The following is an 18,379-nucleotide window of genomic DNA, read 5'->3' on the forward strand; positions in this document are numbered from 1 at the left end:
CACTTTCTAAGTCACATAGTGAGTTCCTTTGGGACACCTATGAAACAGACTATGACAAGACCCTTAATGATCTTATCTATTTGTTAAGATCAACTTCCTTAAAACTTGATGGACATTGACAATAGTGACACAGGAAATCCAGGAAAGCATTCTCTTCCTAATGGAAAGGGATCGGCCATAGTCAACTCGGTTGACCAAATGGTAAAGAGAAAAGCTAAGTCCGTGATAGTCCCGTGTACCATTATCAAAGGGTCCATATGTTTATATTGCCAAAGGAAGGGACATTGGTTATGAATCTGCCAAATTTACCTAAGGATGTTGAAGTCAATAAATTTGACTCTACTTCAGGTAAAGTCCACCATCTAACTCTGCTATGTTTCTAATCTAAGATTCTTGATACACGATGTGACTGGGTCACAGATGTTTTAAGAATCAAAGAAAAGTGATGAAACTTAAAGAAAGAATATGCTGAATCTGATCGCGTAGATGGATTTCTATCGTGTAGTTTGAAGATCGGATTCTTGTGCTACTTCTTAGGAGTTATGAGATATTGCTTAGGAATAGATAACAACAAGTTTTCATATGGATTGTAAGGATAAGTTTTTCCGCAAAAGTTTTAAAATAAAGGAAAAAAATTTTGATTTTATTTATTTTAAAATATCCTTACAATGGCATTAGAGGAAAAATTGTTGCTTATATGATTCCATTTAATAGCATGAGTGGAAATACGAAATTGATTCTTTCATTTATGGTAATGTCTAAATTTACCAAATAAGGAAAGATTCTCATCACCCAAGTTTCAATTGGACCGGGATTTGGAATCACGCAAGATGTATAGCATGATGAATGAGAACTTTCGAGCATTGGAAAAATTAAGACTAATTACTCGGTCACATGGATGTGTGAGTCAAGTAAAGGACTAAGGGATCGAGTACACATTTTTGTGCACTGATTAAGTCCACCACAAAAGATTGACAAGACTATTCATCATAGTTTACTAAAGCTCAGTAAATATGATTATACTTACAAGCTTAAGTGTAACTCTGAGACATTGGAAAAGGTTCCAATGTAAGGCAGAGCGAATAAGAAGAATCAACTTAGGCAGAAAGATAAAAGTTTCTCAAATCTGAAAAGATGGGAGAGTACTTTAGTATCAGTTTTTGTGATCATCTTAATGATTAAGAAACCATATAAAAATTAGTTCTCTAAGGAAAATCTTAGTGCATTCTTATGACTAAGGAGAGGAACTTGAACTGTTGAAGTGGTTAAATCAAGAAGATGAGTCATACTTTGTTCCAATACAAGTCTTAGAGTCATACTCCAAGATTGTAACTTGAGTGACATGTGTCAAAGAAGGTTTAAAACACTTGTCAAATGTAAGAGTAAAAGTTTTCTACTCTTGTACATTTGAAATTGGTAAGTTGTGATGTTTTGGATAAAACAAAGACCAACTTAGGCCAATTGTGTGAAGTGTTTGTCTTGGTTAGAATCCACACTATCTCTTGGATCTTTGACAAGGGAGTCTTATAGGTCAAGAGGACAGTGGGAGTCTTAAAGGTCTTGAATGTCTCAAGAACTAATCAAGAATAGAACCTGAAGTTCTTCATTAGCACACGACTTGAGGTTTATAACCTATCGTGTTGACATATTCTATGCCCATTCTAGTTAAAGTTGGCTTTGCATATGAGTTCTTAGAGTTCTCAATGTGTTGCACAACAACTGGGAAGCAATGGCAGGCCCTTGAGCTGCTAGGTGGCAAGAAATTAAAATTGAGTTCAGTCCATATGAGTTTGGATTTGTCATTATCCTTGTCTTGTGACTATGGTTTTGACAATTCACATGGATAAGAACACATACACAAGTAAATCTAAGTGTCATAAGGTTTCTCTCTGATTCATGAAAATGATGGTGAGGAAACACTTTCACTAAGTAGATTTTAGTTAGATAGCAATTGTGATATTTGCATTCTCAAAGTTGTTAGTGGAGCGTGTGTGGTTTACCGGCACACTAACCTGGATTTGTGAGAAATGGCAAAAAGGTCTAACCATTATGATTACGACATCCCTCTTCATAATTGTTTAGATACACAAGTGTGCTATCTAAGGGAAGGTGTATGATTTTGATAAAGTCTTATCAAAACAATCTAGTATTAGAAATCTGAACTTTGGTAAGAAAGTCAGTTGATTTCTGAGTACATGTCAAAGCTAGTGGGAGCATAAGTGTTATGCTAATAATCATCATGTTAGTGGGAGCATGATAATTATGATAAGTATTGCAAGTTAGCAATGTTAATTATAGAAAACAAAAGTTTCAATTGGGAAAGAGTTGTTTTGCTATAATTAAGGGAGAGGAAATTATACTTCATCTCAAATCTACAAGCTTAGATCGTGAGGTTTTAATCATTTAGTCAAGGATATATATATATATATATATATATATATATATATATATATATATATATATATATATATATATATATATATATATATATATGAATTTCATGTTGGAATGGCTCAACATAAGGAAATTCTATTTATGGGTCCATTATTTGCGTTCTAAAATTTTATTATGATTACGACATCCCTTTTCCTAATCTGAATTATGAGAACTTGGCAAACATAAATGGAAATGTTATAGCAAAAGACTGGTTTAGTCTTTATGTGAGACATCATGAATCGTGTCCTATATGCTTCGGATATAGGATCGATTACATGTGCTATATTCATCCTTTCTAAAATTTTCCAAATGCCTGGGGCATTAAGAAGGGAAAAGGTTTAGAACTGGACATGACTAAAAGGATTAAACAATTGTCGAGGACAATCTGAGGTTTACCAAAGATTGGTTACTCAAGGATAGTTGGAAGTATAGTGATAATTCTTGAAGGACCATATTGACATAATATGTAAGGAGGCAACTCTTGTTTAGAAGTGATAGTCAAAATAGGAATCTGGAAATGTTTCAAAGTTAGAATTTTCAATCTGTTTAAGATTAGGAAACTTAATGCAAGAAGGATGTTTCCAAGGAGCTGATCTCCTTTGGAATACTCTGTAATGATTGTTGTCAAGTCTTTCTGACTTTGTGCATAATCATTACAAGAGGATCAATGCATATAAGTTTAGAATCTAACAGATTTCAGTAAATGACATGAATTTGGAATTCTTGCGTTTGCAGTTAGGATTTGGGACTATGAAAAGAGGATCATTGGAGTTATGTTCAATTGATCTATTTCACAAAGTAAAGATCATAGAAAAACATAGTATGCATACTTGGTGTATGACATGACTAGTGTTTAGAAAACATAGTGTACATGCTTGGAGCATGGGACAACCATTGTTTTAAATTCAAGAATAAAGTTGATAGCTTAAACAGTATAGAATGAATAATGTGTAATCATATGGTGATGAATAAAAGGTGTTTTATTTATGTTCATAGGTTTTTATACCATATTGGATTCAATTATTATTGTGTTTCAATTTGCATGTTTTGACTTTGTCACACCCCCAAACCTGAACGGCGGAAACGTTCGGGGGCGGATGACTTCATGTGGTAACGTAACAAATGAATACATAGTAAAGAAAGCACCTTTTATTTGAAAGATTACATTTTTCAAAAGTTACATGTTCAAAACTCAATTACAATATGATGTCAAAAATACGAGATTAAACTGTCGCCGCAGCATCCCTTCATCAAAAGCGTAATGAATACCTGAAATTACTGATTTCCTGGGACATACAAGTAATTTTGAAAGAGTAGATCAGCATTTAAGCTGGTGAATTTCATAAGTATTTAAGTGACAATGTTTGAATGAAATGAAATGTTTTATCTTTGTTTGTTTGTGTTTAGAAAATCCTATATTTTCTACTAGTATAAATGTAGCCTTCACTCAAGACCAATGTTTGTCTCCAAAATGTATGTAAGTGTAAAATAACCAATGAGTTTGAAAACCTTGTAAATCAATGCATTTTTAATACCCCTTGTGAGTTTTATAACCATACTATTGACTCGGAATGCCTATACACAACGTTCTTCAGGCGTTGGAATGTTATGACGTTTGTCACCCCAAACGGTGGACTACAGCTAGCAGTCAGGGCGCGGGTTGTCAAGCCCGTATAGATCTATACACAAACACCATGCTCCCCCTCCAAGGGATTCTGGTATATAATACAGGACTTGAAATGTGTACTCGAACGTACATGAAGTTAGTGTCTCACAAAACCGTCGTATAAAAACAGATCTACTTGTTAAAATGTTACGTTTGTTCTTGTATACGAAAGTAAACTTCTTGAAATTCATGTTTCTAGTACATAAGAGTTAGAAATTTGTTCGTAAAACTATACCTATTATAGTTTTCTAAAAGTGTGTCTTGTTTGTTTAGAAATACATAGAAAAGGAATCACTTGTTTGTGAAAGCAGATTTTTGGTGTAGAGTCTAAGATAGACAAGAATAATCCAAGAAAAGTTTAGTTTATACATGCATTACAACGAATTTATATTTCAAAAGATAGAATGCTATTTTAACATATATTATGTATATATAAAAGTTCCTTAAAGGTTTACAAATCGCATGTGATTTGGATATATAACAGCATATAAACGAGTTTCTTTATCTAACACACGATAATACTCGTGTGTTTTACTTGTAATCCCCCCCTTGAAAGCATATAAAAGCATTTAGAATAATTAAAAAGGTTGATTAAGGGGTATGAAACTCACTTGAAAGTTTGAAGATAGCGAGATGGAAAACCGGGCAGAGTTTCGTCTCGGGAAACGGATTTTCCTCGGGATTCTCGGGAATCTCGAGAGTAAAATCGACCCTCGGGACTTGAGCCAAAAAGACCAGAGCTTCGGGTTTGAACGGACACGGAAAACGAGGCAAGATTGTGAGAGAAAGGAGAGAATTGAGCCCTTTTCTCGGAAGCCCTCGCATCCTATTTATAGGAAGGCTGGTCTGCCTCGGTACGCGGGGCGTACGCTCGTACGCAGCGCGTACACGTACGTCATGCATGACCGAAGCCTCGACTGCCTCGGCTTCGGATGGGACGGGTTGCTGGGTACGCGGGTCGGATGGGACGGCGGGTCGGACGGGACAGCGGGTCGGACGGGTCGGCGCTTCGGACGGGTCGAACGGGTCGGATTCTTCGGATAGGGCGACATGGACGATCAGAGGCCAAGTCCTTCGGGTACGCTGGGCGTACAGGAGTACGCAGCGCGTACCTCGGATGAGGACGCTGACTCCCCTTCGGATAATGTCCGAATTTTGATTTAAATAAATAATTAATTTATTTAATAAACTTCAAAAATTCATATCTTCTTCATACAAACTCCGTTTTAGATGGTCTTTATATCCACGGGTAGGTGAGACAACGCTCTACAACTTTCGTTTAGACTCCGTCGGCAAATTCCGAAATTATTTTTTTTTATTATTTATTATAAACTCATCGTGTTTAAGGAATTTCTTTGAAAATTCATAACTTCTTATCTGATGTCGGTTTTTGCCAGACTTTTTACCGCTGGAATACCATTGTCGAGACCTTCGATTCTCGTTTAGGTCATTCCGGCCAAAAGTCGCTCGATCTCCGATTCGAGTTTTTAGCTGTCTGTTGCTAAGCCGAACTTGGAAAAATCATAACTTCGCTATATGAAGTCGGATTTGGGCGTTCTTTTCACGTACGATCATGGTTCAAAGACATTTAAACATAAAAGGAAATTAAAATAGAACTATTTGTACATTTTATTATGAAAGTAAATTTTATTACTCAAAAGTAGTTACAATACTTGACCCATTTTGGTCGTTACAAAGAGTTGAAATAACGGGTTGTCACAGACTTCCCGAATAAACTAGGTTATTCTTCCGGAATGACTAAGTTATTCAAACCATCCACAGTCGATCATATGTTGGGAGTAGATATGAATTAAGACTGTCATGGGTTGGCTTGTAGAGGTCTAAGGTGTTGGACAAAGGGATACAACACTCATGAGTGCTCATAAGTTCTGAGTATTGGATTCAACCCGCGCTCATTGGAATCACTTCATGGATTTTATCACGAGTGATCATGAGACGATAATATCTTATATTCTTCAAACCTAGAGATATGAGTTGTTACTATGAGTTGATAGTACATTAATTGCATGACAACGCATTTGGTAACTCGTTGCTATAAAACGTGTCTTTGTGTATGATTCAACAAGTAGTAGAACAAGCCATATGAGTCGAAGTTTATCCATTCCTTTTACCTTCGGGATAAAAGCGATATATGTGGGCCCCTCGATGATTTGATGATGACAAATGGAAGTGCTCGGCCGGGCCAGGAATGATTTGATTTGTTCAATTAGTCAGTCGTCATAAATCGGAAATCGGGAAACAACAAATGGACAGAGAGAATGATTATAGTCCATGTCTCAGTCCATATGATATCTAGAATGGAGGAATATATGATCCCTTATCTAATGGACAAGTCACTGACAAAGTTCAGAGTTCATCTACAAGGTCAGAGTTCGACAGTTGCTTTTGAGAGCTACGATTGCCAGTCGGTTCCTGAAGTCATACGCAATATTAGTTTTAGACTTATCCAAGTGGGAGACTATTGGATTAATGTCTAAGTCCATAACTATAATTGGTAAGACTTGACCCGACCCGACATGGTCCATTAAGTTGCATGGCATCACGCACTTGGATAGACTATAATGAGAGAAATAAGACACTTATGGTTATTAATATATTATAAGTTCTAGTATATTAATAATAAGAATAATAAGATTATGTAATTAGTATTGATCAAGAATTAATCTAGGATTAATTAAGTGATCAAAAGAAGACTAATTAAATATATGGGTTGATTGTGTAAATCATCCATGCTTGTATAGTGGGCTAATGCTCCATGGATAATCAAGTTGGGCTAAAACCCATAGGATGGTCCATGGATGCTCCATAGTGTATTTGAACCCATGGATCCAAGGAAATGGAAAGTCATGACAATTAGGGTTAACGTAATTGTAACGCTATATAAAGATGTTATTCTAGACAAAATCGGTCACTAGTATCATTCTAGAGAGGGCTAGCCGATTTCATGAAGTGTAGATTTCTCTCAAGTTATTCCAAGTGTATTTGGTGTTGTGTGAACCATTTGAGGTGTCACACTTGGGGCACTAGGCACTCAAGCTTCATGAAGACTTTTTACATCAAAGAGGTATGTATTCTATCTTGTTACACTCATTGTTTTGTATGCTAGATTAGGATAATACCTTGGAAGTTCTTATTTGTATGTATAATGGAGAAAACATAGATCCAAGGTATTTAGGGTTGCATGTACACTTAGGAGTGTTAGAATGCTCAAAACCCAACACAAACATCATTGAAATGGGATAGATCTAGGTCCATGGAGTCCCTTACGCTCATAAAGTCTCCACCTTTGAGAATTTTAACCCTAGAAATGGTCCATGCTACACCAAACCAAAATAAAGAGGAAAGTCTTGAACTTTATACGTCTAGATGAAGCTCCTTCCTCTGAAGATCTCATATCCAAACTTGCACTTCAAGCCCTAGCCTCCACAAGCTCCTCTCCTTCTTCTTCACCAACACACCAAGGCACTTTTAGTTCAAAACACTCACACACAAGCTTAAGGACGAAGGAAGGCTCTCTTAGGGTTTCACTCTCAGATATGGTGGCTGAGGAATAAGCCTTAGCATCCCTTATATAGTGCACAAGCCAAGTATTAGGGTTTGCATCTGGGCCCTCTATGCCCAGCGTAACCCTGGGTATGCCCAGCTTACCTAGGCGAGTCTGTGTCCAAATTAAGCGCATCAGTACGCGCAGCATACTCCCCAGTACGCCCAATGTATTCATTTGCCACAAAATTCACTCAAGGGCTAATCTTGACAACTTGACAAAAGAGAAGGGTTAAATAGCTTCACCTGAATTTCAGGATGTTACAATAATATTATAGGTTTAATAATTATATATATGTATAAGACAAGTCAGTCTTACCGTTAGTAGGTTTAATAATTATATATATGTATAAGACAAGGGGGTATAAGGTTACTGCCTATAAAATGGCAGTTTAATAGGTGTCCACTACTACCCACCGCTTCCTTGACTGGTGGAGGGTCGTTAGCCGAACGGGTTTGACAGGACCTTTAAAACTATAATGAAATACTAAGTATCTACACACTTATAAATTCCCAATCTTAGTTACTTAGGAAAAATGTGAATTCGGTACTAAACCATGAAACTGCACTTTCCACCTTGTTAAGTCGTTAGTGGAGCATGTTTGGTTAACCATCACACTAATCTGGTACTGACAGTATATGAAAAAGGGTAGCTTGATGTTAATCATAGATCAGTTGAGCGTGTGTGTTTAACTGACACATTGATTAGGTGGTTGTAACATTGAGTGTACAAAGCTAATTTGCATGGTTATTCACAACTTGTTTGTGATCCTCAGTATCCCAGTAACAAATTTGAAGGGAACAATTGAGATTTAAACATGCCATTGAAAAGTTCAATGAATCTCAAAGGATCTAGGAATTTCAATTCACTTAAAACCTAAAATTCTTTTTTTTTTGTTTTTCGTGGTGGGAATTGGTAAATCATCATTTACCGACCTTCAAGTAGTTTACAATTGGATAACGGCATCCCTCTTCCGAATTGTAAATTATTGTGTTGGGTCCTAGCCCTAATATTTCATTTGGATGTTATATTAAGGACATAAATCAACTAACTTGAATTTATCCCTTGTAGATGTCTAGTTCAGACAACTATGGTCTTCGTAAATCTTTCTGAACAAGCTTTCTTCCTGAAGATGATGTTCCACGATTGGATCGTGCACGTGGTAATCATACTTCACTTCCTCCACCTCCTCGAATTATTTTCCCTGGCCCACAAGCTCAAAGACTTGAAAAGTTCAGTGTGACATCCCCATTTTTATGGCCAGAAAAGACCGATTTTGTTTATACTTTATAAAAATCAGAGTATCTCTTTTAATAAAAATGTTGCGGAATTTGTTCCCAGAAAAACATGATAATCACGTTATCAAAGCATTTCTAAAAAATATATTTTTATTAACTTCTAAAACATTTGCGATGTCATCGTCAATACATAAACATAAGCATAAACAGAACTTACATTTATTTACACTAGTGATCTACATCTCTTTTAAATCTCTCAGTGTAATGTAACTTCATATGGACACCTGTGATACAAATAAACTGAGTGGGTCAGGTTGGGAAGCCTTGTGAGTACATAGGGTTTTCAACCCACAATAATATAATTACTATATTTAAACATCAAATAATCAATCCAATTTCCCATTCCCATTATCTTCTTAAGGATTTACCCTAAGGATCAGCTATTTATCATTCATTCATTCCTAAGGATTATCCTAAGGAATATGTACGAAGTTCATTGTTTTCAATGACACACCTGTCAAGCACAGCTGCTAGTTCTATCACTTAGGCGCCACTGCCAGAATTGGGACATTTTCTATGAGGCGCTTCTGCCGGTATTGACCTTTAAACGATACTGTCATGGTCATTACGCTCCGTATTAGGCGCAACTACCATTTGAGACTTATTATTGTAACTTCTAAAATTATTTAGACACGTATGTGAGCTATCTAAGGAAAGGTGTAGATAAATTATTATCGAAGCATCTCGTATCAGAAATCTGAACTTTGGTAATGAAAGTCAATGAGTATTGTTTTCTAGAAGTCCACCTGATTTCTAAGTACATGTCAAAGCTAGTGGGAGCATACATGGTATGCTAATAAAGAAATAATTATTATGCTAGTGGAAGCATAATTAATTATGGTAAGTGTTGCGAGTTAGCAATATTAGTTATAGAAAACAAAGGTTTCAATTTGCAAAGTTGCAGTTTTTGCAAAGTTGTTTTGCTATAATTAAGGGATAGGAATTTATTCTTCATTTCAAATCTAAAAGATTGAGATTTTAATAAAATATAGTCAAAGGTATATGAATGATATGTTGGAATGGTTCAACATAAGGAAATTCGATATATGGAAATGTTAATTGCGTTCTCCAATTTCAATTATGATTATGGCATTTGCAAAGTCCAATTTTTTTTCAACCAATTTAAACTTTTCAAAAACAACCCATATTCATTAATTCATTACAAAAAGGTTTTCAATTCATTTATTATCAGAGTATTTCCTACACCCACATCATAAATACATAAAACATGAGGAGCGGTACGATCACGCCTCCACCCTGCCACAATATCCTGAAGTACCTGAAACAATACATTGAAAACTGTAAGCCCGAAGGCTTAGTGAGTTACCCCCAAAATACCAACCACATATACCATACACATAACATATCATATCATAAACAAAACAGCCATGCATATCGAGTCTACAGGATGACTGGTCCGCCCGCACCGGGCCTTCAGTCTGTCTGGTCCACTCTCCGAGCCTCGGCACGTCTGGTCCGCTCTCTTAGGGACTTCAGCCTATCCGGACCGCTCGTCGGGCCTTCGGTCTAACCAGTCTGCCTTGGGTATATAGGCATACAGCACGAAGCAGGACCCGCCTCAACCCAACCCCAGTCCAACAACCATGTGCACATAAACATATAGTCATATAGGAATTCACAACTAACAGACCAATCTAGCAGATCACATAACATAGCAACACCCTAACCAGGATACTGACCTAACCGGTCACTATCATAGCATCATCCTATGTACCAGGATACCGGCCTTAACCAGGTCTCTAACATATACCATCCTAACTACCCGGATGCAGACATAGCAAAACAATAACAATAAAAACAACTACCTGGATTCCCATCCGATAAAGGGGCTGGCCATGGTGCCTTAGACCCTGTCGATATAGTGAGGATAACTCACCTGCCACTGCCGACATGAAGAAATAAGACCACGCTGCTCCGACCGCCAGCACGAACTCCACCACTGATCATTACCAAATAACAAAAACCAATAAACACCAACAATTACCAAAATACCCTTGGACGTCAAACTGGTCAACCCTTGGTCCAAGTCAAAGTCAAAATCAACCTTCCTGGTAGACTCTACCCGCCAAGTCACCCCGTCGACTCGCCGAGTTCCCTTATCCAGAAAACTCTCATAAAACACTTAACTCGCTGAGTCCAACAATCTCTGAGTTCCATCATGTCCAACTCACTGAGTCCCCAACCGAATAACTAATCCAAGGCTATACTGAAAGGGATATGGGATCTGCGACCTGACTTGCCGAGTCCAAGAACAGACTCGTCGAGTCCAAGGCAATATTCATCAGACTCGCCGAGTTGTTCTTCCAACTCGATGAGTTCCTACCCATCATCATACAACTCGCCGAGTCCAGCCGTGTGACTCGCCGAGTCACTTCAGTTCTTAATCCATACAGTGGCTTTCTAAGCCATGCAACAACTCCATATTGTAGATCCAAGCTTCGAGGGCATGATTATCATGTAAAGTTGTAAACCTTATGTGCATGCAAGGCTCTAGGGGCTCTAAATGACAAAACTAAGCTTCCAATGGGGCTTTACACCTGAGGAGACTCTCATCCTTGCAAGAACTGGAAACTATATAGGCTTAGGACTCAAAAGAGGTTCAGATCTGAAGTTTCAGCTTCAGATCTAGCTTTCATAATAAAATTCCTTAACCAAGGAAAGCCCTAGCCTCCACATATGAAACATTCTAGAAGAAAAGGTTAAGATAACAACTTATTACCTCCCTAATACATGATGTGACAAGGTTACATTTTGATGTTTTGTAGGATCATGCAAAAAGAAGGAAGCTTAAAAGAGAGTATGTTGAATATGGTTGCGAAGATGGATTTAAATCACATGGTTTGATTATCGGATTTTTGAGCTGCAACTTAAGAGTTATGATAGATTGCTTAGAAATTTATAATAACATAGTTTTCATTTGTAATTGCATTGTAAGGAAATGTTTTTCCGCGGTCTTATAAAATAAAGAAAAATTTGTTTTTACATTATTTTCTATTTCCTTGCAATGGCATTTGTAAAAATTGATGTTTGTATGTTTCTAGCGATACTTGAAAATGAATTTGATTCTTTTATTTGTGGTAGTGTAAAAATTTACGAAATAAGGAAATATTCTCGTCAAGCAAGTTTCAGTTGGATAGAAACTTGGAATCATGCAACTTGTAGTGTGTGATGAATAAGAAGCTTTGTCTTTTGGAAATAAAGACTGATTCCTTGTTCACATGAATATGTGAGCTGGGTGAAGGACTAGGAGATTGGGTACACTTGGTTGTGCGCTAGTCAGGTCCACCACAAAGATCGATAAAACTATTCGTCATATTTTACAAAAGTTTAGTAAATATGGTTATGCTTACAAGATTAAGTATAATTCTGAGTCATTGACAATTTTCAATGAATGGCAGAACGAATGAGAAGAATCAAATTAGGCAGGAAGATAAAAGTTTCTCCAGTATGAAAAGATGGGAGAGTACTTTAGTATCGTGTTTTATTATCATCTTAATGATTATAAGAAACCATACCACAATTGATTCTCTACGGATATCTTAGTGCATTTGTATGGCTAAGAAGAGGAATCGTGAATTGTTGAAATGTTTAAATCAAGAAGATGTGTCATACTTCGTTCCAAAATCAAGTCTTAGAGTTATACTTCAAGATTGTAAATTGAGTCACACGTCTTAAAAAATTTTATAACACTTATCAAATGTAGAGTAAAATGTTTTCTACTCTTGTATATTTAAAATTGGTAAGTTGTGATGTTTTGGATAAAACAGAGACCAACTGAGACCAATTGTTAGAAGTGTTTGTCTTGATAAGAATCTGCACTAACTCTTGAATATTTGTTTGTCAATGAATGGTTCTTTCCAAGTTTCAAGAACTAATGAAGAATAAACCTGTCATTTATCACTAGTACACGACTTCAGGATTGTAACCTATCGTGTTGACATATTCTTATTTCTATGCTCATTCCAATTAAAATTGACTATGCATGTGATTCTATGAGTTCTCAATTGTTTGCATAACAACGTGGAAGCAATGGTATTCCCTTGTGCTGCCAAGTGCCAAGAAATTAAGATTGAACAAGTTCAGTCCATATGATTTTGGATTTGTCACAAACCTTGTCTTATGATTATGGTTTGAAAAATTCGCAATGAATAGGAACACATACACCATAAAAATCAAAGTTTCATAAGGTTTCTCTTCAATTCATGAAAATGATTTTGAGGCAACACTTTCACTAAGTAGATTTTAAGGAGATAGCAATTGTGATATTTGCATTCTCAAATTTCATTATGATTATGACATCCCTCTTCATAGTTCAAATTGTGAGAAATGGAAAAGGTCTAAGCATTTGAGACTTATTATTGTAAGTTCTAAAATTATTTAGACACGTATGTGAGCTATCTAAGGAAAGGTGTAGATAAATTCTTATCGAAGCATCTCGTATCAGAAATCTGAACTTTGGTAATGAAAGTCAATGAGTATTGTTTTCTAGAAGTCCAACTGATTTCTAAGTACATGTCAAAGCTAGTGGGAGCATACATGGTATGCTAATAAAGAAATAATTATTATGCTACTGGAAGCATAATTAATTATGGTAAGTGTTGCGAGTTAGCAATATTAGTTATAGAAAACAAAGGTTTCAATTTGCAAAGTTGCAGTTTTTGCAAAGTTGTTTTGCTATAATTAAGGGATAGGAATTTATTCTTCATTTCAAATCTAAAAGATTGAGATTTTAATCAAATTTAGTCAAAGGTATATGTATGATATATTGGAATGGTTCAACATAAGGAAATTCGATATATGGAAATGCTAATTGCGTTCTCCAAATTTGATTATGATTATGGCATTTGCAAAGTCCAAATTTTTTTTTCAACCAATTTAAACTTTTCAAAAACAACCCATATTGATTAATTCATTACAAAAAGGTTTTCAATTCATTTATTATCAGAGTATTTCCTACACCCACATCATAAATACATAAAACATGAGGAGCGGTACGATCAGGCCTCCGCCCTGCCACAATATCCTGAAGTACCTGAAACAATACATTGAAAACTGTAAGCCCAAAGGCTTAGTGAGTTACCCCCAAAATACCAACCACATATACCATACACATAACATATCATATCATAAACAAAACAGTCATGCATATCGAGTCTACAGGATGACTGGTCCGCCCGCACCAGGCCTTCAGTCTGTCTGGTCCACTCTCCGAGCCTCGGCACGTCTGGTCCGCTCTCTTAGGGACTTCAGCCTATCCGGACCGCTCGTCGGGCCTTCGGTCTAACCAGTCTGCCTTGGGTATATAGGCATACAGCACGAAGCAGGACCCGCCTCAACCCAACCCCAGTCCAACAACCATGTGCACATAAACATATAGTCATATAGGAATTCACAACTAACAGACCAATCTAGCAGATCACATAACATAGCAACACCCTAACCAGGATACTGACCTAACCGGTCACTATCATAGCATCATCCTATGTACCAGGATACCGGCCTTAACCAGGTCTCTAACATATACCATCCTAACTACCCGGATGCAGACATAGCAAAACAATAACAATAAAAACAACTACCTGGATTCCCATCCGATAAAGGGGCTGGCCATGGTGCCTTAGACCCTGTCGATATAGTGAGGATAACTCACCTGCCACTGCCGACATGAAGAAATAAGACCACGCTGCTCCGACCGCCAGCACGAACTCCACCACTGATCATTACCAAATAACAAAAACCAATAAACACCAACAATTACCAAAATACCCTTGGACGTCAAACTGGTCAACCCTTGGTCCAAGTCAAAGTCAAAATCAACCTTCCTGGTAGACTCTACCCGCCAAGTCACCCCGTCGACTCGCCGAGTTCCCTTATCCAGAAAACTCTCATAAAACACTTAACTCGCTGAGTCCAACAATCTCTGAGTTCCATCATGTCCAACTCACTGAGTCCCCAACCGAATAACTAATCCAAGGCTATACTGAAAGGGATATGGGATCTGCGACCTGACTTGCCGAGTCCAAGAACAGACTCGTCGAGTCCAAGGCAATATTCATCAGACTCGCCGAGTTGTTCTTCCAACTCGATGAGTTCCTACCCATCATCATACAACTCGCCGAGTCCAGCCGTGTGACTCGCCGAGTCACTTCAGTTCTTAATCCATACAGTGGCTTTCTAAGCCATGCAACAACTCCATATTGTAGATCCAAGCTTCGAGGGCATGATTATCATGTAAAGTTGTAAACCTTATGTGCATGCAAGGCTCTAGGGGCTCTAAATGACAAAACTAAGCTTCCAATGGGGCTTTACACCTGAGGAGACTCTCATCCTTGCAAGAACTGGAAACTATATAGGCTTAGGACTCAAAAGAGGTTCAGATCTGAAGTTTCAGCTTCAGATCTAGCTTTCATAATAAAATTCCTTAACCAAGGAAAGCCCTAGCCTCCACATATGAAACATTCTAGAAGAAAAGGTTAAGATAACAACTTATTACCTCCCTAATACATGATGTGACAAGGTTACATTTTGATGTTTTGTAGGATCATGCAAAAAGAAGGAAGCTTAAAAGAGAGTATGTTGAATATGGTTGCGAAGATGGATTTAAATCACATGGTTTGATTATCGGATTTTTGAGCTGCAACTTAAGAGTTATGATAGATTGCTTAGAAATTTATAATAACATAGTTTTCATTTGTAATTGCATTGTAAGGAAATGTTTTTCCGCGGTCTTATAAAATAAAGAAAAATTTGTTTTTACATTATTTTCTATTTCCTTGCAATGGCATTTGTAAAAATTGATGTTTGTATGTTTCTAGCGATACTTGAAAATGAATTTGATTCTTTTATTTGTGGTAGTGTAAAAATTTACGAAATAAGGAAATATTCTCGTCAAGCAAGTTTCAGTTGGATAGAAACTTGGAATCATGCAACTTGTAGTGTGTGATGAATAAGAAGCTTTGTCTTTTGGAAATAAAGACTGATTCCTTGTTCACATGAATATGTGAGCTGGGTGAAGGACTAGGAGATTGGGTACACTTGGTTGTGCGCTAGTCAGGTCCACCACAAAGATCGATAAAACTATTCGTCATATTTTACAAAAGTTTAGTAAATATGGTTATGCTTACAAGATTAAGTATAATTCTGAGTCATTGACAATTTTCAATGAATGGCAGAACGAATGAGAAGAATCAAATTAGGCAGGAAGATAAAAGTTTCTCCAGTATGAAAAGATGGGAGAGTACTTTAGTATCGTGTTTTATTATCATCTTAATGATTATAAGAAACCATACCACAATTGATTCTCTACGGATATCTTAGTGCATTTGTATGGCTAAGAAGAGGAATCGTGAATTGTTGAAATGTTTAAATCAAGAAGATGTGTCATACTTCGTTCCAAAATCAAGTCTTAGAGTTATACTTCAAGATTGTAAATTGAGTCACACGTCTTAAAAAATTTTATAACACTTATCAAATGTAGAGTAAAATGTTTTCTACTCTTGTATATTTAAAATTGGTAAGTTGTGATGTTTTGGATAAAACAGAGACCAACTGAGACCAATTGTTAGAAGTGTTTGTCTTGATAAGAATCTGCACTAACTCTTGAATATTTGTTTGTCAATGAATGGTTCTTTCCAAGTTTCAAGAACTAATGAAGAATAAACCTGTCATTTATCACTAGTACACGACTTCAGGATTGTAACCTATCGTGTTGACATATTCTTATTTCTATGCTCATTCCAATTAAAATTGACTATGCATGTGATTCTATGAGTTCTCAATTGTTTGCATAACAACGTGGAAGCAATGGTATTCCCTTGTGCTGCCAAGTGCCAAGAAATTAAGATTGAACAAGTTCAGTCCATATGATTTTGGATTTGTCACAAACCTTGTCTTATGATTATGGTTTGAAAAATTCGCAATGAATAGGAACACATACACCATAAAAATCAAAGTTTCATAAGGTTTCTCTTCAATTCATGAAAATGATTTTGAGGCAACACTTTCACTAAGTAGATTTTAAGGAGATAGCAATTGTGATATTTGCATTCTCAAATTTCATTATGATTATGACATCCCTCTTCATAGTTCAAATTGTGAGAAATGGAAAAGGTCTAAGCATTTGAGACTTATTATTGTAAGTTCTAAAATTATTTAGACACGTATGTGAGCTATCTAAGGAAAGGTGTAGATAAATTCTTATCGAAGCATCTCGTATCAGAAATCTGAACTTTGGTAATGAAAGTCAATGAGTATTGTTTTCTAGAAGTCCAACTGATTTCTAAGTACATGTCAAAGCTAGTGGGAGCATACATGGTATGCTAATAAAGAAATAATTATTATGCTACTGGAAGCATAATTAATTATGGTAAGTGTTGCGAGTTAGCAATATTAGTTATAGAAAACAAAGGTTTCAATTTGCAAAGTTGCAGTTTTTGCAAAGTTGTTTTGCTATAATTAAGGGATAGGAATTTATTCTTCATTTCAAATCTAAAAGATTGAGATTTTAATCAAATTTAGTCAAAGGTATATGTATGATATATTGGAATGGTTCAACATAAGGAAATTCGATATATGGAAATGCTAATTGCGTTCTCCAAATTTGATTATGATTATGGCATTTGCAAAGTCCAAATTTTTTTTTCAACCAATTTAAACTTTTCAAAAACAACCCATATTCATTAATTCATTACAAAAAGGTTTTCAATTCATTTATTATCAGAGTATTTCCTACACCCACATCATAAATACATAAAACATGAGGAGCGGTACGATCAGGCCTCCGCCCTGCCACAATATCCTGAAGTACCTGAAACAATACATTGAAAACTGTAAGCCCGAAGGCTTAGTGAGTTACCCCCAAAATACCAACCACATATACCATACACATAACATATCATATCATAAACAAAACAGTCATGCATATCGAGTCTACAGGATGACTGGTCCGCCCGCACCAGGCCTTCAGTCTGTCTGGTCCACTCTCCGAGCCTCGGCACGTCTGGTCCGCTCTCTTAGGGACTTCAGCCTATCCGGACCGCTCGTCGGGCCTTCGGTCTAACCAGTCTGCCTTGGGTATATAGGCATACAGCACGAAGCAGGACCCGCCTCAACCCAACCCCAGTCCAACAACCATGTGCACATAAACATATAGTCATATAGGAATTCACAACTAACAGACCAATCTAGCAGATCACATAACATAGCAACACCCTAACCAGGATACTGACCTAACCGGTCACTATCATAGCATCATCCTATGTACCAGGATACCGGCCTTAACCAGGTCTCTAACATATACCATCCTAACTACCCGGATGCAGACATAGCAAAACAATAACAATAAAAACAACTACCTGGATTCCCATCCGATAAAGGGGCTGGCCATGGTGCCTT

This window comes from Lactuca serriola, chromosome 8, assembly GCF_051521515.1.
Source record: "Lactuca serriola cultivar US96UC23 chromosome 8, Lser_US96UC23_V15, whole genome shotgun sequence".
Lineage (NCBI taxonomy): Eukaryota > Viridiplantae > Streptophyta > Magnoliopsida > Asterales > Asteraceae > Lactuca > Lactuca serriola.